The sequence below is a fragment of the Aquila chrysaetos genome (genome assembly GCF_900496995.4).
Source record: "Aquila chrysaetos chrysaetos chromosome W unlocalized genomic scaffold, bAquChr1.4 W_unloc_3, whole genome shotgun sequence".
NCBI classification, from domain to species: Eukaryota; Metazoa; Chordata; class Aves; order Accipitriformes; family Accipitridae; genus Aquila; species Aquila chrysaetos.
This window is the reverse complement of record NW_024470323.1, coordinates 3,794,082-3,817,671: the sequence shown is the minus strand read 5'-3', so window position 1 is coordinate 3,817,671 and position 23,590 is coordinate 3,794,082. Positions and strand designations below refer to the sequence as shown.

At 40.5% G+C, this 23,590-nt stretch overlaps 1 long non-coding RNA gene and 1 pseudogene across 1 annotated transcript; one reads left to right on the top strand and one right to left on the bottom strand.

Annotated features, from left to right (window-relative positions):
• The window catches only part of LOC121232414, a 250,283-nt pseudogene that overhangs the window by 93,062 nt on the left and 133,631 nt on the right, over nt 1–23,590 (bottom strand).
• On the top strand, nt 4,171–16,860 carry LOC121233017. Its single transcript, XR_005931820.1, has 3 exons — nt 4,171–4,228; nt 9,500–9,506; nt 16,850–16,860. It is a non-coding gene; the product is annotated as an uncharacterized LOC121233017 (long non-coding RNA).

Here is a 23,590-nt window from a genome sequence, read left to right as displayed (position 1 = left end):
TGTCCATGCAGCATTGTGGAAAGAAAGAAGATTATTGTCCTCCCAGGGATCAAATATTAAACACCAAGATGAAATTTTACAATTATTACAAACAGTTCAGAAACCAGATCAGGTAACAATCACACTGTAAAACACATCAAATTAGAAACACAAAGGAAATCACTGGAAATAATTTAGCCGACCAAACAGCAAGAAAGGTAACAAAAGAACGAACATTGCAAATAACATTAATTCCCTCCAAAACAGTAACTCTCCCTAGGGAAAAACGAAAATACTCAGAGGAGGATGATAAGCTAGGTCAATTATTAAATGCTAAGAAAAACCTAGCCAGATGGTGGGTAACACCTAAAGGACAGTAGTAGTTCCACCCTTTTTGATGAGAGAAATAATTCAAACAAAGCATCAGGAGTGTCACTGGAGAACAGAAGCCTTAGTAACTTCCTTACAAAAACAAGAGGTATCACTCAGAATGTTAGAATAGCTAAAAAAAAATAACTGCAAAATGTGAAGTATGTTTGAAAAATAATCCAATAATCAGGAAAAAGTTCAAAGGGTCGAATAAAATCTAGTACAGAGCCTGGAGATTATTGGCAAGTAGATTTTTCAGAACTACCTAGACAGAATGGGTATCGGTACATCCTGGTGGGGTTGATACTTTTACAGGATGGCCAGAAGCTTTTCCCTGTCGTTCCACACGAACAAAAGAAGTAGTAAAATGGTTACTACGAAAATAATTCCAAGGTTTAAAGTTCCTATTAGAATTTCTTCTGACAGAGGTCCACACTTTGTTGCAGAAGTGGTCCAAAATGTTAACAAAATTCTAGGTATCACATGGGATTTGCATACCCCATGGAGGCCACAATCCAGTGGGAAAGTAGAAAGAATGAATCAAACCTTTAAAAGACAAATAAGCAAAATTTGTCAAGAGACTAATTTAAAAGGCCTCAAACACTTCCATTGACATTATTACGAATCAGAATACAGCCAAAGAGTGGAACCTCAGTCAGTCCTTATGAATTATTGTATGGAAACCTTATGAATCTCCAGAACCAAACCCGAACATGAGTAAAAGAAAACAAGATGTGTATAACTATTTGCTTTCCTTAAAAAAACTTTGACTGCAATTCGAAGAACAGTGTATAGAATAGACCATTATCCCTGGAAGTTCCGGTGCATAACTTACAACCAGGAGACTATGTCTATGTGAAAACGTGGACTTCCGAACCCTGCAGGAACATTGAAAAAGACCCTTCCAGATACTGTTAACCACCTTCACAGCTATTAGAATTACAAAATCAGATGTTTGGATACACTACATTCAAGTGAAGAAAACACCTACTCCATGAAAAATTATTAGCCGGGATCCAAAAACTTTAAAACTGACTCTGAAACATGTCTAATTTTTCATATCTGTTTGTGTTTGTTCTTTTTATATTAGTTCAGCAGATAATGATAGTAGAAACCTGGACTGATTTGATAATCAGGAACAAAAAGACAAGTAGAAACAAAACAATTGATTAGCATTCCTGAAAAAAATGTCTGAAGAAACAATTTACCAATAGAATTACAGTAAATTGCATGATCATGAGAAAGGTTCCAATTGTTCCACCAGAATGCAGTCCACCACCAGTAGTATATGCCGAAACAAATATTGACTCTCAGAATAATAATAAATAAATATTAGATAGATGATGTGAAAGTATTGAAATAATTTTCAACACTTTCAAAGGAGGGAAATGTACTGCTTTGTCATGAATTTGTTATTAGTTAGAATTAATCATATTTAGTTTTAATATTTTAGCAAAATCATATGTATGTTGTATTTTATATATTTAACCACCAACCAGTGTCTGCTGTAAAATCCCCTGTATAGCCCCGTATCAAGGCTGGAGAAATTGGCTAAAATCATCTAGTAGGAACATTTAGAACTTAAATAACAAGATAAAGAAATACCTGACAACGGGGTGGTGTAAGAGTTGTCAGTACGTTACCTGACAACGGCCCTGTTTGGAACGCAGTGGCCGATCCCCAAAGATAGAATGTGCGGTACAAGGCTCCTGGAAGGTCCCTGGCTAGAGCCGTTAGAGATAACCGCATAGCTACTGTCAAAAAGGATGGATTGCACCTGTGCCATAACATCGGTGAAGAAATCATGAACTTTAGACGAACTTTGCTTCATTATAATACCAAAACACACCTCCTGGTCAAAAGCTACCCGCCTCCAAGACCTACCACGCCTCGGAGAGACCTTCACTGCGCCTGCGTAAAAGATATTCACATATGCTAATGATTTCCCAAAAATCTAATGAATATGTATAACTTTTCTTGGAAATCTAATGAATATGCATCAATAAGTCTTAATATAAGGTGTATTGTTTTGGTGACAAGTGTGCGTGGTTCGTGAGAGGACTCGCCCGCGCACCCGGCCGTCAATAAAGAAGTGTCTGCTTATCTACACTAAATTGGTGTTAATAAGTTCTTCATTCCGAGCTTTTCGGTAACACTAAGAGCTCACAGTTCAGGTATTAAGACAAGAGACAAAAAGACAGCAACAAAAAAGGTGTGTGAAAATAACACAATAGTCCAACAAGAAGCAGCCCAGTGACTTTTCTTTGGTTTTGATAGCTATCACATGAAAGCATGTGTTAGGGAAAGAACCGACACAATGAGGCAGTCCTGCAAATCTCTCCACAGTTTCTGAGCTGTGAGGAGAAACATAGCATGAAGTGCTTGTTTGGAAAAAAAGGTAACAATTTATAAAGCCAAGTGCATTCAAGATATAAAGAGCTTTATGCCTACCAGGACTTCATAGAAAGAGAAAATTGAAGAGAAAGGCTAGAAACATCAGAAATATTTTGCAAGCTATAAGAAAGATCAGTTGAAACATGCTTTGACAGGTTGTTATCTATGCCTACAAAGTTTTGCACAGGGCAAGAGGGCTAGGATAATTTCAGACCTGCTAGGCTGGAGCTGTAGACTAGGTAAACCATAAATGAAATGTCAAGGCAAACCTCGATATAGTATCTGAATTTTTATTTGTGGACAACAGTATCTGTAAGTATAGAGAAAAGAAATAATGGGATCAAAGATAAGCTTGATAAACTTTGCATATGAAATCAGAAAACAAGTTCAGAGAAGTCTGTGTATACATTGATAGAGTGATTAGGAAGACAGAAGAACAAGGGTGGATGAATGTGGATTGCTGTACCATCAGATGCTGATTTGACAGTTATTGGGCTGAAGATTTCCTATTACCTGCTTCTATACTTTAGTACTGTAGATGTGATTACACCAGATGCCTTTATACTAGGTGCTAACCTGCGGAGGCTCAGGACATCACACACAGACCAATATGATCAAGTGAAGTCCCCTTTATTGTACAAATAGCTCGGTTTATATATTATTTCTAGTTCCTGCTCATGCATAAGCCATCTGTTGATTGGTTAGCATGTGCCGTCCACGCGCTTAGTTACACTTAATGATTGGTTATATCAACACTGTACACGCGCATAAACATAAAACATAATTGGTTATACTAACTAAAACATGCGAGACTTGTCTCAGTCTAATTGGTCAAGATAAACTGCCGAAGTGAGGTTGTTTGTGCCAAGTTCTCTTTATCGTGGAATGCGCACCTGTGTTTTTCTAATTGGTATCTTTCTTTTTTTTGTCTTCTTGTTTATTCTGTTCAAGGCCTTCTAAAGGCGTCTGGAATGCTCTTGTGACCGTTAGCTAAATATGTGTCCACAACAATTCCCCCTTTTTCTTTAAAAAGAGCATTAGCAGATCTAGTCACCACCATCCGCGAACTCAGCTCAGCAATCGGTAGGTGCCAGCTTTACGTGGGTGTCCCCACGGAGGCAACGATGGCCTTGCCGTACACCAGCCCGATGCTCTTCAGAAAGTCCCGGTATTTGTACATTTGCAGAGGAACGGATTTCAGCACACGTGGCCAGCGGGTGCCAAAATCCGCCTCGGTTGCAACATGGGGAGCCTATGACGCATGCGCTCGCTGGCCAGGCGCGCCGCACGAGTCATAGCCATCCTGTCTATTGGTTCATGGGCTTTGTGATGCGGTTGTAATGCACAGAGAATCCTGACCTGTTATGTTGGTCAAGGTGACCTACACGTTAGTTTTTGGCTGAGGTGGTATTCACATTGTTGCACCATCTAGGGTGTTCCAGATGATGACGGTCGTACAAATCGAGCGGGAGTCCATTGTGGGCCTGTGAACTCAGCCCTTTGCAAAGATCTATGAATACAATTAATTAAAACAAAGTAAAAGCAACATTATACCTAATAAAATACACAAGAATAAAAGAAACCCCGATTTTTAACAAAGATACAAACCAACTCCTAAGTCCCCATCCCGCAGCTGAATGCTCTAAGCCGAAATGACAGCTTTCTTAATTGCGTTGAAACCCTTGCAGCTCCTTCTTGCCTCTGCAGTTCTGTTATCTTGTTTATTAATTGCTCCACTGTCCAAGTTCCTCATGTCCGCTGTTTTTCTGGTGGTTCAAAAGTCCATTCATACTGCAGCTGTCACGTACTCCGGCCCACTCATGCTAACTGCGGCCTACTTATGCTAACTCTAAATAATCAGGCTCAAAGAAATGTTCCCCATTTTCCATGAAATCTCCCACAATTCCCCCTTTTTGTTTTTGTGCAAGCCAAGTTACATGAAATGCTTTTGCAATCATATGTTCAACTATTTTTATGATACGTGGTACAATCATTACAACTGCTAATATTACAATTAAAATAACTAAGCCATGCATAAGCAAATCTTTCAACCATCCCGTAATTTCCAAACTTGTTAGCCATCCACTTAACCCTGTGTCAGTTATCGTGAGCCTTTTACTGTGAATCATATTGATATCGGGTGTTAGTAACATAAGTCGTCCGAGGCTACATGGCCTCCTGTTAAGTCTCAATGGAATTCCTCTCCCACGCTCTATTCTCACAAATTAAGAATATCCCCGCAGGTAAAGCAGCTGGAATAGAAAAAAGAGTGTGATATTCTGGAATAGATATAGTTACACCAAGCTGTAGCATTTCTATATATGGGCAAAATAGCATTTACATTCTGACCCTTTCGAGTGGTGTTATGGGTGTAATTAAACATCACACAGGGATTCATGATGACTGATCCTAAGAACTCTAACTCTTGAGGTTCTTGCATTTCTTGAGGCAGGTGTGCATACAGCAGGAAAAGTAAACATGGTATCTCCTTGCCGTACAGCTTTTTTCTCAACAGCGTTGCATCAAGCTATGTGTATTTTTTCCCAAATTATTAAGTGAATCGTCATGGATTAGACAGAGGCAGAGTTAGAGGGATTAGCAGGAGAAGGCGATACAGGCAGTGCAGCAAAGCCAGGTTCCGTGTTAAGTTCTGTAAACCCTGGAGAGGGAGTACCAGGCGATTGGGGTGGGGGGGGTGGGGGCCGGCGGCGGCACGGCAGCGGTCCTGGCCACGCAGAGGCCGCGGGAGGCAGCGGCGGGGCAGCCGCGGCAGGCGGCGGTGGTGGTAATGAGGGATATAAATCCAGCTCTTTTTCAGAGTCCACCCTGCCTGATGCAAAAGAATTATTATCGGAATCAGAATCCTGCTCGTTAGCGGCCTGCTTACAGACTGCCTCCTCAAAAGCAGTATCAGGTTGTATTGATATGATTTTCTCTGCCGGCTGTAAATGCACCAGCGCAGTATAAATAAATTTCCATGTTGACAACAAGGTTTTAGCAAGCATTCGTGAGTCATGTGGAGTTAAAGTTGACCCAGAAAATATATGGGACAAAACTGCCTGTGTAAAAGGAGATTTTAAACCATACTGAGCAATTGCAACCTTTGCTTCTTTTATGATTTTCCAATCAAATGGAACCCATTGATTAGGTCTACCCCCAGCCCCAGCAATAACCGGAAACGCTGTGGGAGCTGCTATGATTTCTCCCTCAATTAAGGCATCACGAATAATTCCCCGTGCAGGTAAAAGGGGTGCATCAAAGGATACGGCTGGCGGTTTTTCTTGCTTCACAGCAGCCTCCAGCTGTTCCAGCTTTTCTATTACTGACTGCAACTGCTGCGAAGTGAGCTCCGGCCTCTCTTCATGCTCTTGAGGTGACCCGGGCGTAGACGAAGGCAACGGAGGGTATATGCTAGGTATAATTTGTTCATGTTGAGCGGCGATATCTGGGGGCTGTTTTTTCCTAGGCAGATTTTTACTCGCTTCCTGATTCTGTAGGGTTTCCTTTAAGTGTACGGTTAGGGAGGCTTGGGAACTGTCAGATGGCTGATTAATATCGGCAGTCCCAGGGAGTGGAGCAGAAGTCAAGGGCACAGGAGCAGGCGGACAAGCTCCAGGGAAGCCAAAAGTCTCTCTCGCTGTATTATGTTTTTCTCCCCGCGTTTCCCCTTCGCTTGCGGTTGGAGAGAGAGCAGCAAAAGCAGATGCAGACGCTTTACGATCTGCTTTCATTTCTTGCAGAGTTGTCTTAATTAATTTCCATAAAGTTGCAAGACCTTTAACTTCTTTAGACCCGTCACTAATTTCATCCCATAGGGAGGTTCCAATAGCTTCCCAGGTACTAAGCTCAAAAGCTGTACCCACACTAATTAAAGATTTCTGTCCTTGTTCCATTGTAAAAGCCGCTTTAAACAAGGTTCATCATATTTTATGCCTGTCTTAGAGAGAATATGTTGAAGGAGATTTAGGATCGCTTCTTGCTCTTTGTCCAACCCCATCTCCTTCTCCGACCACTCACCTGATTAGGGCGAGATTCCCTTTTTCTATTCACTTGCGTGCGCTTCCTTGTCTTCCCAGCTCAGCTGCGGCTCGTGTCATCCTGCCGGGGCAGCAGGGATTGTTTCGGCTGGCTTCTCCGCTCCCTCTCTCCGTCGGCTCCTGTCGTAGAATTCAACACCGATCCGAGGGTCCCTGTTCGGGCGCCAATTGCGGAGGCTCAGGACATCACACACAGACCAATGTGATCAAGTGAAGTTCCCTTTATTGTACAAATAGCTCGGTTTATATATTATTTTCTAGTTCCTGCTCATGCATAAGCCATCTGTTGATTGGTTAGCATGTGCCGTCCACGCGCTTAGTTACACTTAATGATTGGTTATATCAACACTGTACACGCGCATAAACATAAAACATAATTGGTTATACTAACTAAAACATGCGAGACTTGTCTCAGTCTAATTGGTCAAGATAAACTGCCGAAGTGAGGTTGTTTGTGCCAAGTTCTCTTTATCGTGGAATGCGCATCTGTGTTTTTCTAATTGGTATCTTTCTTATTTTTGTCTTCTTGTTTATTCTGTTCAAGGTCTTCTAAAGGCATCTGGAATGCTCTAGCGACCGTTAGCTAAATATGTGTCCACAACACTAACCTAGTACAAGATATGTGTATTGAAAAGTTGAAAGGTTAAGCACAGCAACCCCCCCCCCCACCCACCCCCCTCCCACCCCCCCCACCCCCCCCCCCCCCCCCCCCCCCCCGAGAGAAGAATTGGCATCATCCCAAACACAGCTGCCAACCATGCTGTTGGACTACATGGGCTCCTTTGGACTGTTTTCCACAGACATCCCCAGCAAGTTGCATATCACAGGCAAGAACAGAGGCATCATCCATTCTCAGATAAAAAGGTTCTTGTTTTGAACTCAACGCCATCACAAAATGGATGGCAGATAAAAATACAAAAGAATGGAAATGAAATGTTTATAAAGGCTAAAAGCCTGACAAACAGCTCAATGTCCAACAGCATATTTTACCAAAAAAAAAATATCTGCAGGATAAAAAACATTTCCTGATGCCGATGAAGTCAGAGAAGTATTGCTACCTGCTTCCTGAACGGAATTAAAAATGACTCCTTCATTCACAGGCTCCTGAGAAGTAGGACCTGTCTGTGCAATTTTGTTAGTAGGGAACGACTGAAAGGCCACAATCAGGCCACCTTCTGGATACTCTGTGCTGATGACTTTACTTCTAGCCCTATTATAAGCCTTTAAGACTCTTTCAGCAAAAGAAAGGATCAATGGCCCAACCTATAAAAAAGGCATAGCCTTAGGTAGAATAGACTCTGGAGATCTGTAGATGGAAGCTACTAAAACAGAATAGCAGTTAAGAACATTATTAGAGCACTTGCATAAGTAGCCTTCATTTCCAGGGTATAATCTGCTACCAGCAGGGATGCAAATCAAGTACCTAGCTATCAGAAAAAAAAATCTCAAGCAACCATGTTTTCAAGTCTTTGGGCACATACATCTGAGAAACATCTTATCACTTAATTTAACACATTGTATCTCTAGTCAACATTTTCTGTTTTTAAACTGCATATATAATTGTAGGTCTTCTATAAACAGCTCAAATCAGATGGGCTGCCTTAGAGACTTGTGAAAGCTCTTATTGACCAAATACATCATCTGTAATGTCCTTTTCAATCATCAAAAGCCACAGTGAAAATTTGAAAGGCTGTATCTATAGCAACTGCAATTATTTTACTGTTTAAGAAACAGGACAGAAAACAGAAGAGCATCTTAACTTTTTCCTTGGCAAAGGCATGGATTCCTATGATTCTTACTCCATTACAACATGGTCAATTAACTTCACCCATTTTATTGACCCAAAACTTGGGGTTTTTTTTGTTTTCCTGCAATCCACGTATTAAGGGATGGACTCATGGGAAGCTGTCGTGGTTTAACCTCAGTCAGCAGAGGTGAGACATCAGAAGTTAAAGGAAAAATACTCTTTAGCGAATAGTTAGTCGAATATATACCAACTTACTCTGTGTAAATCTGATTTAGATTCATAACGCTTCAATTTTAAAACAGATACTGTGTGTTTGAGTACTGCCTAATGATGATAAATCTGCCTAGAGATGAATGTTCAAGTACAACCTTCTTTCTACTCAGAGAATGGAAAAAGAATTGCACCAAATTCTTTTATCATTGGAAAAGGGACAGCAGCAGGAGGCAAGTGATGACATTGTTTCAGTTGGAACAATTACAACCCTCTGATTTGTATTCAGTGAAGCCAGACACTACCAATGTTTATTTATAAATAAATAAATAGCCAGCCAAGTAAATAGTCCATTTTTAAGCACAGACATGGATTCACAAGCCCACATACCCAAATCCAATCTCTGCTTGAGCACCAACAGCTCCAAAACCCACAGCCACAGATGCAGCACTACAAACCTTTTAGAGACCAGCAATTACTTTTGGACAGTAATCTGGAGAAGCAGCAACTGTTGTTGCCGAAATCCGGAATAAAACTCCTTAACAGCAATGAGAAGTTAAGAAGCAGGCACTCCTTTATTGCAGCGCTGGGCACACGGGGGATCGCTCCACCTACCGTGTGCACCTGTCTAGTCTAACTGTGCAGGTTAAATACACACCTGTTATACATATTCACTAGATTTACGAGAAACGTTATACATAATCATTAGTTTTCCGAGAAACTATTAACATATGTAAATGTCCTTTACGCAAGCACGTTGAAGGTCTCTGGTGGTCCTCAGAAGCCCTCTGGTGGTCTTCCATAGTCTTCCTCACTTGTCCCCTTCTTGAGCTCTTCTTAGGTGATTCTGCGCAGTACGATTCTTGCCATTATATTAGATTACACAAAAGTACATTCTATGTTAATTCCTTTTCTATGATTGGTCTTCTAATCATACTACCTTATTAATATTCTTATGTTAAAACAATCATTGGTCGATCTCACATAATCCATTAACCAGAACTTTGATCAAAGTAGGGTTTCTAAGCAACAGAAATAAGGTCCATAATGATTTCTTAAAACAAACCACTATAATTAACCAATCTGTGTTAAAATTCTATGGTTAACTTGTTACTGATTTGTTATTAATTTGTTATTAGTTAGAATTAATCATACTTAGTTTTAATATTTTAGCAAAATCATATGTATGATGTATTTTATATATTTAACCACCAACCAGTGTCTGCTGTGAAATCCCCTGTATAGCCCCGTATCAAGGCCAGAGAAATTGGCTAAAATCATCTAGTAGGAACATTAGAACTTAGAGAACAGGATAAAGAAATACCTGACAACGGGGTGGTGTAAGAGTTGTCAGTACGTTACCTGACAACGGCCTGTTTGGAACGCAGCGGCCGATCCCCAAAGATAGAATGTGCGGTACAAGGCTCCTGGAAGGTCCCTGGCTAGAGCCGTTAGAGATAACTGCATAGCTACTGTCAAAAAGGATGGATTGCACCTGTTGCCATAACATCGATGAAGAAATCATAAACTCTAGACGAACTTTACTTCATTATAATACCAAAACACACCTCTGGTCAAAAGCTACCCGCCTCCAAGACTTACCACGCCTCGGAGAGACCTTCACTACGCCTGCGTAAAAGATATTCACATATGCTAATGATTTCCCAAAAATCTAATGAATATGTATAACTTTTCTTGGAAATCTAATGAATATGTATCGATAAGTCTTAATATAAGGTGTATTGTTTTGAAGACAGGTGTGCGTGGTTCGTGAGAGGACTCGCCCGCGCACCCGGCCGTCAATAAAGAAGTGTCTGCTTATCTACACTAAATTGGTGTTGATAAGTTCTTCATTCCGAGTTTTTCGGTAACAGTTTTGGCGACCCAGATGGGACCTCGCTGAGAGAGACCGGAGGAGTCGGGGACCGATCGGTTTCCTGCCGGCACCGAGGATTTCTCGGGGATACCCATCGATCCCCGATCCATAAGGCTCTTTGCGACGTCCCTGGATTTTGGTAAGACACTTCTTTAAATATTAAGGATAGTGGGTTAGAGTCCCACCGGTATTGTTTGGGGTTAGGTCCCCCCGAGTGGGTTAGAGTCCCACCGGTATTGTTTGGGGTTAGAGTCCCCCCGAGTGGGTTAGAGTCCCACCGGTATTGTTTGGGGTTAGAGTCCCCCCGAGTGGGTTAGAGTCCCACCGGTATTGTTTGGGGTTAGAGTCCCCCTGAGTGGGTTAGAGTCCCACCGGTATCGTCTGCCTGTCAGACGCGCGCGAAAGCTGCGCAAGGTTGGACAAAAGGATCCTGAAGGAAGAGTAGAAGCCTAGGCGTCTGCCCGTAAGACATAAGCGAAAGCTATTGCTGGGTTGGACAATTTGGGAGTGGGTTAGAGTCCCACAACTTTTGAGGATTCTGGGTTAGAGTCCCAGCTTCAAAAGCATTTTGGAAATTTTGGGTTTGAGTCCCAAAGAAAGAAAGAAAAAAAAAAAAAAAAAAAAAAAAAAAAAAAAAAAAAAAAAAAAAAAAAAAAAAAAAAAAAAAAAAAAAAAAAAAAAAAAAAGGAAAAAAAAAAAAAGGAAAAAAAAAGTGAGATATATTGTGTACTTGGAAGTATCGTGAGTGTTGTAAGTGTGGGATGTGCAATTGAGCATGAAGTGAGTCTTGGCAACGATTGTAGTGTTTCTTATTGAAGTTGGAAGTTATAAAGTGTGAATATTTGCTGGTTAATAATTTGCCAGGGGATATTGGTTATGACTCTTGCTTAGGGAAGTCGGCTTTGTCCGTGCCCTAGGCAAGTAGGTGGACTCCATTACCTGGCAACAATTGTTATTTGTATTTATTTAATATTTGGTGTTTGATATATGTATTTGGTATTTGAAACTTTGTATTTGATATTTGGCATTTGGTATTTGGTTTGGTATTTAACATCTGACAATTGATTATTGATTTCTGATATTTGTTATATATTTAATAGATATTTGGTATTGGGTATAAACATAATGGCATTTGCCAAATTATTTAAGAGTAAGAGTATGGGAAATTTGTCCACTGATGGAAAGATACCGAAAACATCTCCGTTGGGATGTTGTTGGCACATTAGGGTGAATTATATGATGATTTACGTAAAAATCAAATGATTGAATATTGTAATCATTGGTGGCCTCTGTATACATTAGAGGATCAGGAAAGGTAGCCCGTGAATGGGACACTGAATTATAACACCATTCTGCAGTTAATGTTGTTTTGTAGAAGAGAGGGGAAATGGAGTGAAGTACCTTATGTGGATTTATTTTTTTTACTTAAGGCAGAGACACAGATTGGCAGAATGAGTGCAAGCTAGTTAGTAGGGACAATTTGGTAATGGCTATAACTTTTGATAATAAGAAAGAGAAGAAATGTTGTCTGGCATGTGATATTGCCCCCAAAGAGGATGAAGGGCCAGAGTTGGATATATCCCCTCCCAGAGGAAGGAAGGAATTGGGGGTGAGAGCATAGGGAACAGATGGAAGAAACAGAAAGCAGTGGAATAGAGGATACAGGGGAAGGACCGTCTGAAGTTGTGATTCATACCCCCATTTCTCGAAGAACCTGACAGCAGGCACAAACAATAGCTCCCTTGAGGCAGGGAGTTAGTAACAATGGACCAGTGTATGTAAAAGTGCCCTTTTTGGTTGTGGACTTGATGGCTTGGAAGCAGGCAGCTGGAGTATATAGAGAAGATCTTGAGAGAGTTGGCAGAGTAGTGGATACTATAATTAGAACGCAGAATCCAGACTGGAGTGATTTACAGGTGATCTTGGATATTGGATGATACAGAAAAGCAGATGGTACTAAAAACTGGCAAAGCACAGGCAGAAGTGGCAGTATTGAGTGGACAATAGGTGGAACATTAGAACAGAATTTTCTGTCTGGGGATCCGCAGTGGGATCCAAATAACGTGGAACATAGAGAAAGGCTGAGTCGGTATCAGAAATAGATTTTATATAGAGTTAAACATGCTATCTTTGAATTGGTCTAAATTATATGGTGAGCAAGATAAGAATGAATCTCCCTCAGCGTTTCTGGAAAGATTGAAGGAAGCTGCCAGAAAATATACTGATTTAAGATAGAAACAGAGGCGGCTCAGATACAGTTGGCTTTGATTTTTATGGGGCAGTCGGCACCAGACATAAGAAAGAAACTTCAGAAGCTGGAGGGAGAGGATTCAAGGAGTTTGAATAAAATGTTGGAGACAACATGGAAAGTATATAATAACAGGGAAAAAAGGAAAGGAAAATCAGAGAAAATAGATTACTGGCCTTAATGACAGGAACACAGACAGAGACGAGGTAGAAGAAGACGAGGTGGCAGGACGGAGAGAATTTATGAATTTTAGCAATCGGAATTTTAACACCCCTTAGGAGTGAATCAGTGTGCTTTGTGTCGGGAGGAAGGACATTGGAGAAAAGATTGTCCTAAAAATGTGCAGTGTTCAGGAGGAAATATTCAAAAGAAGGTAGCCAGAATGATGGTTTTGGATGAATGAAGGACCGGAGGGGAACCCAGCTGAGCCTCTGGTTATAATTAAGCTGGAGAAAAAGAAGTCAAATTTTAATAGATACAGGAACGACATTTTCGGTATTAAATACTTGTAAAGGAAAAATTAGAACAAAAACAACAAACATAGTAGGAGCAACAGGGGAAAGAAGAAAACAGACCATTCCTGCAACCTCTGGATTGAAATTTGGAAATAAAATAATTACACATGAATTTTTGTATGTACCAGAATGCCCGATACCCTTGTTAGGAAGGGATTTGTTATCTAAATTAAATGCACAAATTGTTTTTAAGAAAGGAACTCTTTTTGAAGATACCTGAGTCAAAAACAGAGAAATCCTAATGATACAAGAAAAAGTGGAGGAGCAAGAAATTCCACCAGAGGTAGATTTTGCAGTGATCCCTACAGTGTGGGAAACAGATATTCCTGGTAAATCAAAATTAACAGCACCTGTAAAAAAAGAGATCTAAAAAAAAAAAAAAGATGCAAGAACAGTAAAAATTAAACAATACCCAATTAAACCAGAAGTTAAACAAGAGGTAAAGAAATTGATTGACAAATTTTTGAAGTATAAAATTTTGGAGGAATGTGAATCTGAATATAATACTCCTATTTTACCAGTTAGAAAACCCTCGGGAGAATACAGGTTAGTGCAAGATTTGAGAGCAGTGAATCAAATAGCCAAAGACATATATCCTGTGGTTACAAATCCTTATACATTGTTAACAGCGTTAAAGGAGACTCATCAGTGGTTTACAGTGCTTGATCTAAAAAAAATGCTTTCTTTTGCATACCCTTGGAGAAGGAAAGCAGAAAGTTGTTTGCTTTCGAATGGGAAAATCCAGAAACTGGGCAAAAGATGTAGCTGACATGGACAAGACTAACCCAAGAATTTAAAAATAGCCTGACAATTTTTGGAAACCAGCTGGCAAAAGAGCTTGAAATCTGGAAACAGGACAAACCAAGGCCTGAACATTTACTTCTACAATATGTGGATGACATATTGATTGCTACAGAAGAAAGATCTACCTACATACAGGTAACCATTGATGTCTTGAATTTTCTGGGACTAAATGGGTACAAGTATCCAGGAAAAAGCCAAATAGCATGTCAGACTGTGATATATCTGGGCTTTGAGATTTCAAAAGGGACAGAGACAATTAAGAAAAGATCGCAAAGAAACCATCTGTAGTATACCTGAGCCGAAAAATATCCATGAACTTAGAACGTTCTTGGGAATGGCAGGGTGGTGTCGTCTTTAGATCATGAACTATGGTCTAATAGCTAAACGTTATATGAGGCCCAAAAGAACTCTTCCTTTGTGTGGGTCCAAAACAGCAAAGGGCCTTTACAGAGTTAAAACGCGCTTTAATGTCTACACCTGCTTTAGGCCTCCCTGATTTAACTAAAGGTTTTCAGCTGTTCGTTCATGAAAGACAACACCTGGCACTTGGTGTGTTAACCCAGAAGAGGGAGCTGGAAACGACCAGTCGGCTACTTCTCCAAACAACTGGACACAGTGAGTAAAGGGTGGCCAAATTGTCTTAGAGCAGTGGCTGCAACAGTGATGATTATACAAGAACCTCGGAAATTGACTTTGGGAAAAACAATAACAGTCTATGTCCCACACATGGTGAAAACTGTTCTAGAACAAAAGGGGGGACTAGCTATCTCCGAGCAGAATGATGAAGTACCAAGTAATATTAACTTAACAAGATGATGTAATTTTAAAAGCAACTAACCTGGCAAATCCAGCTGTGTTTTTAAGTTCCATACAGGAAGAAGGACAATTGGAACATGATTGCCTGGCTGCTATTGAGTATGTTTATTCCAGTCGTGAAGATTTGAAGGATGTACCATTGGAGCGACCGGACTGGGACTGTATACAGATGGTACAGCTTTATAGAACAAGGAGTTCGATACGCTGGATATGCGGTAACAACAGACACCACAGTTATAGAAACAGAAGCATTGCCAAGTACCACCTCAGCTCAGAAAGCAGAACTTATTACTTTGATTCGAGCTTTAGAACTAAGAGAGAGAGAAAAGTAAATATTTGGACAAATTCAAAGTATGCTTTTGGAGTGGTACATGTCCATGCAGCATTGTGGAAAGAAAGAAGATTATTGTCCTCCCAGGGATCAAATATTAAACACCAAGATGAAATTTTACAATTATTACAAACAGTTCAGAAACCAGATCAGGTAACAATCATACACTGTAAAACACATCAAATTAGAAACACAAAGAAATCACTGGAAATAATTTAGCCGACCAAACGGCAAGAAAGGTAACAAAAAACGAGCATTGCAAATAGCATTAATTCCCTCCAAAACAGTAACTCTCCCTAGGAAAACGAAAATACTCAGAGGAAGATGATAAGCTAGGTCAATTATTAAATGCTAAGAAAAACCTAGCCAGATGGTGGGTAACACCTAAAGGACAAGTAGTAGTTCCACCCTTTTTGATGAGAGAAATAATTCAAACAAAGCATCAGGAGTGTCACTGGAGAACAAGGCCTTAGTAACTTCCTTACAAAAACAAGTGGTATCACTCAGAATGTTAGAATAGCTAAAAAATAACTGCAAAATGTGAAGTATGTTTGAAAAATAATCCAATAATCAGAAAAAGTTCAAAGGGTCGAATAAAATCTAGTACAGAGCCTGGAGATTATTGGCAAGTAGATTTTTCAGAACTACCTAGACAGAATGGGTATCGGTACATCCTGGGGGTTGATACTTTTACAGGATGGCCAGAAGCTTTTCCCTGTCGTTCCACACGAACAAAGAAAGTAGTAAAATGGTTACTACGAAAATAATTCCAAGGTTTAAAGTTCCTATTAGAATTTCTTCTGACAGAGGTCCACACTTTGTTGCAGAAGTGGTCCAAAATGTTAACAAAATTCTGGGTATCACATGGGATTTACATACCCCATGGAGGCCACAATCCAGTGGGAAAGTAGAAAGAATGAATCAAACCTTTAAAAGACAAATAAGCAAAATTTGTCAAGAGACTAATTTAAAATGACCTCAAACACTTCCATTGACATTATTACGAATCAGAATACAGCCAAAGAGTGGAACCTCAGTCAGTCCTTATGAATTATTATGGGAAACCTTATGAATCTCCAGAACCAAACCCGAAATGCAGGTAAAAGAAAACAAGATGTGTATAACTATTTGCTTTCCTTAGGAAAAACTTTGACTGCAATTCGGAGAGCAGTGGTGTAGAATAGACCATTATCCCTGGAAGTTCCGGTGCATAACTTACAACCAGGAGACTATGTCTATGTGAAAACGTGGACTTCCGAACCCTGCAGGAACATTGAAAAAGACCCTTCCAGATACTGTTAACCACCTTCACACTATTAGAATTGCAAAATCAGATGTTTGGATACACTACATTCAAAAACACCTACTCCATGAAAAATTAGCCGGGATCCAAAAACTTTAAAACTGACTCTGAAACATGTCTAATTTTTCATATCAGTTTGTACTTGTTCTTTTTATATTAGTTCAGCAGATAATGATAGTAGAAACCTGGACTGATTTGATAATCAGGAACAAAAGACAAGTAGAAACAAAACAATTGATTAGCATTCCTGAAAAAAATGTCTGAAGAAACAATTTACCAATAGAATTACAGTAAATTGCATGATCATGAGAAAGTTCCAATTGTTCCACCAGAATGCAGTCCACCACCAGTATATGCCGAAACAAATATTGACTCTCAGAATAATAATAAATAAATATTAGATAGATGATGTGAAAGTATTGAAATAATTTTCAACACTTTCAAAGGGGGGAAATGTTACTGATTTGTATTAATTTGTTATTAGTTAGCATTAATCATACTTAGTTTTAATATTTTAGCAAAATCATATGTATGATGTATTTTATATATTTAACCACCAACCAGTGTCTGCTGTGAAATCCCCTGTATAGCCCCGTATCAAGGCCAGAGAAATTGGCTAAAATCATCTAGTAAGAACATTTAGAACTTAGAGAACAGGATAAAGAAATACCTGACAACAGGGTGGTGTAAGAGTTGTCAGTACGTTACCTGACAACGGCCTGTTTGGAACGCAGTGGCTGATCCCCAAGGATAGAATGTGCAGTACAAGGCTCCTGGAAGGTCCCTGGCTAGAGCCGTTAGAGATAACTGCATAGCTACTGTCAAAAAGGATGGATTGCACCTGTTGCCATAACATCGATGAAGAAATCATAAACTCTAGACGAACTTTGCTTCATTATAATACCAAAACACACCTCCTGGTCAAAAGCTACCCGCCTCCAAGACTTACCACGCCTCGGAGAGACCTTCACTACGCCTGCGTAAAAGATATTCACATATGCTAATGATTTCCCAAAAATCTAATGAATATGTATAACTTTTCTTGGAAATCTAATGAATATGTATCGATAAGTCTTAATATAAGGTGTATTGTTTTGAAGACAGGTGTGCGTGGTTCGTGAGAGGACTCGCCCGCGCACCCAGCCGTCAATAAATAAGTGTCTGCTTATCTACACTAAATTGGTGTTGATAAGTTCTTCATTCCGAGCTTTTCGGTAACAAACTGACTGTCAACAATACTTGTATTCTTATGATTATGCTTAGCACATTTTGTAATGTTCCTAAGTCTCTATAACTACGTTGCAAACTTCACACTCCTATCTCACAATTTTGTTTTAATCAAATCTTTATCAAAGTATTTGCAACACTGTGGTGTTTGCAAGGATATTAGCAAGCAACGGTGTCCTGCCTTGCTTGCAGCACTGAAATTCCAACAGGAAATAAATCTGCCCTTCACCTGCCATTGTGTAATTCCCTCCCTTGCTCATGTAGCATGGTAAACCACTTATGCTCTCCTCTCTCCCCCCTCGCTTTTAATTATGCGTGCAGATGGGATAAGGGCTCGCTGTCCAAAAAGATTACTCTGAAGAAATACTTTAATAACAAGTCACCACAATTAAGGTAGGGAACAAAAACTTCTTCAATCTGTAAAATGGTGATGAGTTACAGATTTCCTTAACATTTTTATGATCTAATCATTGCTTCTGGGCAAATTCATGTTGCAATCATTTTTGCCAATCATAGCTACATAAATAACTCACTGCTTTGTTATTCCCTATTATGACCCTGAGGTGTTTTGGTTTTTTTTTTTCTTCTCCTTCTTGTTCTTTTGGGGGAGGGGGGGCCTTGCCAGGGTTTTGTTTGTTTGTTTGTTTTTCTTTGCTTTAAATAAAAGGCTACACAGAGAATAAGCAAAACATTTTAGGAAGGAATGGGAGGTTATTAAACCCCAATGTTTAAATCAATCAGGAGAGTTCCTAGAACACCTTTGCTTAGCACCTGGAAATAGGGTAGGGCACAAACAATGGTCTAATCAAGCTAATTGCTTTCCAGAGCCAGCCTGCCTGAAGCCTGAGCTGTTTTACATTTCAGTTCATTTGGTCAGAGAACACCAAAAGGCTGAAGTGATTTGTGGTGGTCTCAGGAGTCTCTGCCAGCTATGATGTATATAAAAGGAATTTTTTATTCCAGTTGTAACCATAGGCAGTAATGTTTATAGTAGGTGAACATATTAGCCTGGACACAGAGCATGAATTTTACTCTAGAAAAAGCCAGTTCATTTATACAGCCTAAGAGTTAAATGTCAGTATTTGAAGACAAGTTATAGGGAAAATCATTTAAACCCATGTTATGTGGCAGAATATAAAAACAGACAGTCCTATCTTTATCAATTTTTTACAGCCCTCTTAATTCACTTGACTTCCAGCAACCCCTTCCCCACAAAACAGATTTTACCCTCTTCTCCCTCCAGCTAGCTCACTGCTGGCACAAGGAACAAGTACCCTAAACAGCCTTGGGGCACATGACTGATGGCCATGCACCTGCCTTCACTCTTGCCACAGTGTTAATATCAGTCCTGCTGGAAAGCTAGGCAAGATTGCCCTCACTCCCAAGCTTAGCACGTACATGGTGCAAGTGTACCATAAAAGAGATACCCAATTACAGACTGCAAAACCCTTGCTGTGCACATGATGCCACCACCTCTTGCTTGCAGCTGCCAAATTTATTTAAAATACAGCTTAAAACATGACATGCAAAATTAACATTAGGAAAGCATGCAAGCAAATCCTGATTGTCCAAGGGTCAGTTATGTCATCATGAGTGGGAAGGGCAATAGTTAACATGAGCTTGAATGGCAGCCGAGATATCCCTGAAATTCTTCTAACATTCGGTCAGCACTGTAACTGTTAAAACTTCCTATATTGGAAGATTAAAACCTTGTTCATTCACACAACCACTCTACATTAAGCAATATATTGTTACAGCCACCATAGTCTGAGTCCAAAGCCCTGCTTTGCTTACTGAGTAAACATAAAACTTCAAATAGGAAAAAAAAAATGTTCGTTTAAGACACATGCAGAATAGCTCTAAATACGATAATTCTCCATAATGTACTGATACATTTACTGCAAAATATGTTCTTAAGAAAAAATCCTTAATATTAGATCTTACTCTTCTGTTCTATTGAATTTTTACTAAAAGCAGCAAGATGATATCTTTTTTTTTTTTTCCCTACAAATTAGCCAGGCAATATACAACACTGCCACAAAAATATTTAAATCATTCAGATATAGCAAGGGCACACATGTACTATGGCAATTGTGGCGGTGTGCTCCCCCCCCCCAACCTGGCCTTTATTTCCCTTAATGGATGCGTCTGGTCGTGATGGCTGCATCCAGCCTCAAAGTGGATTCAGGGGAGACAGATAACAACACAATAGCCAAGGGCTAATCTGAACAATGCGCCCACCTAATCACGGTGCTGGCCAATGTCCGACTCAAGCCAAATTTGGAAGAAACTAACATCTGTAGTCGGTATGTAAATATGACTATAAGTCGATTATCTTACTCCATAAATAGTAGACAGCCCAAGGCCTGTTGAGCTCTCCTGCACAGCAGCCGGCTGCACACCAGGATCTCCCCTTGAGTAGGGACGCCTCTCAAGGTTACTTCTTGAGGTTAAGAGAGTCCTTGCCACAGCAGGTTCTCGGTAAATGATTAATAGCATACTAAACTTTGAAATCCTAAGTGATATAAAGGATTGATTGTGCACATATAATCATTTAGACATAAACTGTTGACCAAGTCTGGGACTAAGTCTGGGTCCAGACGCAACTAAACTCCCCTCTGAGAAGGAGTTTAGAACACAAGGTGGTCCTTTCTGAACATCATTGTTGTCCCAAAAGTGGGGTCGTTTACCCGGTGTGCGAAACGCCAATATACACACAGAGCAGAGGTATTTTATTCCAATTCATGTTTGCGCAAAGATGGGGGCTAGGTGATAATCCACAAAGCTAGCACACCTGATGCCTAAACGGGCAAGCAATTTATACAGTTCAGTTATACATATTCAATTTCCAAAGTTCTTCCCCAAAACTATTACTGGTAGTCGCTTATCTAGCACAGTTTCTACTGGGCTAAAGTTTCTCCGCTTCGAATTAAAGGTACAGTGTTCTTTTATTCTACAGCGCATGCTCAAGGCAGGAGGGGGTGTGTGTGTAAGCCTTTTGGTCTTGAATTGAGTCGGTGGTCGTGATCTCCCCCTGCCACCTTTACCTTTCCTCCAGTTATTGAAGATTTTTGCTGACATCATGCCTATTAGCAATTATTCAACTTTTCGGAGCCTCCTGGGGTAGGATGTTCCCTTCTTATCAGTCTTTTAGTTCTTCTTCAGGGGCACAGTGGTTAGCAAGGCGTGCCTTGTTTATACAAAGGGTATCTTGTTTCACAAGACTTTTGTGGCCTTCTTAAAGTGGCTTAAGTACATCATTTCTTAAGTACATCATCATGACTCATCAGGAGGGTCTCTCTGACAGTTTTGTCTGACCCTGTCCTCTATGCAATAAATACGCAAGTGTGCCTTGCCATCGAATCTTCTTAAACCAATTTCACATTTACTATCAAACTTTGTTAAATTGCTGTTTTATATCAATAAACATATTGCTACTTCCCTCTTATGAGTGAAGTGCGTCACTCCATCTGCGACAGCAATATAGCCTCTAGACAAATACATAGGTAATGATAAATATTTTCATAGTCTGCTTAAAAAAGAAAAAAAGAAAAAAAAAACCCAAAAATGTTAAAAGGGTAAAAAATCTCAAGTCACAGAATTAACAGTTCATTTATGGCTTTTAAGAGATAATAACCTGTCGTGGTTTAACCCCAGCCAGCAACTAAGCACCACGCAGATGCTCACTCACTTCCCTCCCACCCAGTGGGATGGGGGAGAGAATCGGGAAAAGAATTAAAACCCACGGGTTGAGATAAGAATGGTTTAATAGAACAGAAAAGAAGAAACTAATAATGATAATGATAACACTAATAAAATGACAACAGCAATAATAAAAGGATTGGAATATACAAATGATGCACAGTGCGATTGCTCACCACCCGCCGATCGATGCCCAGTTAGTCGCCAAGCGGCGATCCCCCCACCCCCACTCTCCCCAGTTTATATACTAGACATGACATCACATGGTATGGAATACCCCGTTGGCCACTTTGGGTCAGCTGCCCTGGCCGTGTCCCCTCCCAACTTCTTGTGCCCCTCCAGCTTTCTCGCTGGCTGGGCATGAGAAGCTGAAAAATCCTTGACTTTAGACTAAACATTACTTAGCAACAACTGAAAACATCAGTGTTATCAACATTCTTCTCATACCTAGCTCAAACACATAGCACTGTACCAGCTACTAGGAAGACAATTAATTCTATCCCAGCTAAAACGAGGACACTATCCACCCCTTATTCTATACCATTGACGTCATGCTCAGTTCCCATACCTTTAGTTACATCCTGGTCAATCATCATCACCTTTTCCGTCCCTTTGAGACATATAAACAATGATACATATATATATGTATATATGTATACACAGAGATATCATTCCTTTAGTTTATGGGTCGTGTTCATAAAATGTTCGTTGAGTTCATTTAGTTCCCGACTCTGGGCTCCATCTGTCATACCAGTCTTTCTGGGCAGGAGGGATGGTGCAAAGTCCTCTCAGTCGGAAGAGCAGAATTGGGCTTCAGTGCAGTGTGATGAGCAGGTGACATTGGGCGCAGCAGGATGGTGTGCACCATTGGATTGTTGCATGCTGGAGTCAGTTCTGGTTCCATCACTACTGCGCTTTGCTCAGTTTTATCACAGTTCATTCTTGCTTGATCTAAGTGATTCTTACTATAGTGCTACGGATATAGCATATAACAATTATAGTAATGATAACATACAGTAGCAGGGTTATATAGCAACTAATATCATACAGGTTAATTCTGGCTATTCTCACCTAAAATCAAATCCCCTTGAGGCACACATCGAACTTCCCCATCTTTTCGCATCACCGACTAAGTGCACCCAGGCCCTTGAGCAAAAGCAATCCCACGAATGGGTTTACCTTTGCCTGAGGCAGGAGTAACCCAGACTGTCTTCCCTAACATACTTTTTATGTGCACTACAGGGACTTTATCCCCTTCTACAGTATGTAAAAGTTCTGACTGGGCAGGGCCACCCCGCTTGGCAGATCCTCTGGTGTTGACTAACCAGGTGGCTTTTGCTAAATGTGTATCCCAATGTTTGAAGGTTCCACCCCCCATTGCTCTCAATGTAGTCTTTAACAGTCCATTGTATCGCTCAATTTTCCCAGAGGCTGGTGCATGATAGGGGATGTGATACACCCACTCAATGCCATGCTCTTTGGCCCAGGTGTCTATGAGGTTGTTTCGGAAGTGAGTCCCGTTGTCTGACTCAATTCTTTCTGGGGTGCCGTGTCGCCACAAGACCTGCTTTTCAAGGCCCAGGATAGTGTTCCGGGCGGTGGCATGGGGTACAGAATATGTTTCCAGCCATCCGGTGGTTGCTTCCACCATTGTGAGCACATGGCGCTTGCCTTGGTGAGTTTGTGGGAGTGTGATATAGTCAATCTGCCAGGCTTCCCCAAATTTATATTTCAGCCATCGCCCTCCATACCACAGGGGCTTTAACCGCTTGGCTTGCTTAATTGCAGCACACGTTCCACATTCATGGATAACCTGTGCAATAGTGTCCATGGTCAAGTCCACCCCTCGGTCACGAGCCCATCTATATGTTGCATCTCTTCCCTGATGGCCTGAAGTATCATGGGCCCACAGAGCCATAAATAGCTCACCCTTATGTTGCCAGTCCAGATCCACCTGAGACACTTCAATCTTGGTGGCTGTGGGAGAATTTGTGGGAAAAATTGTGGGAGGACGAAGGAAACTGCACAAGGC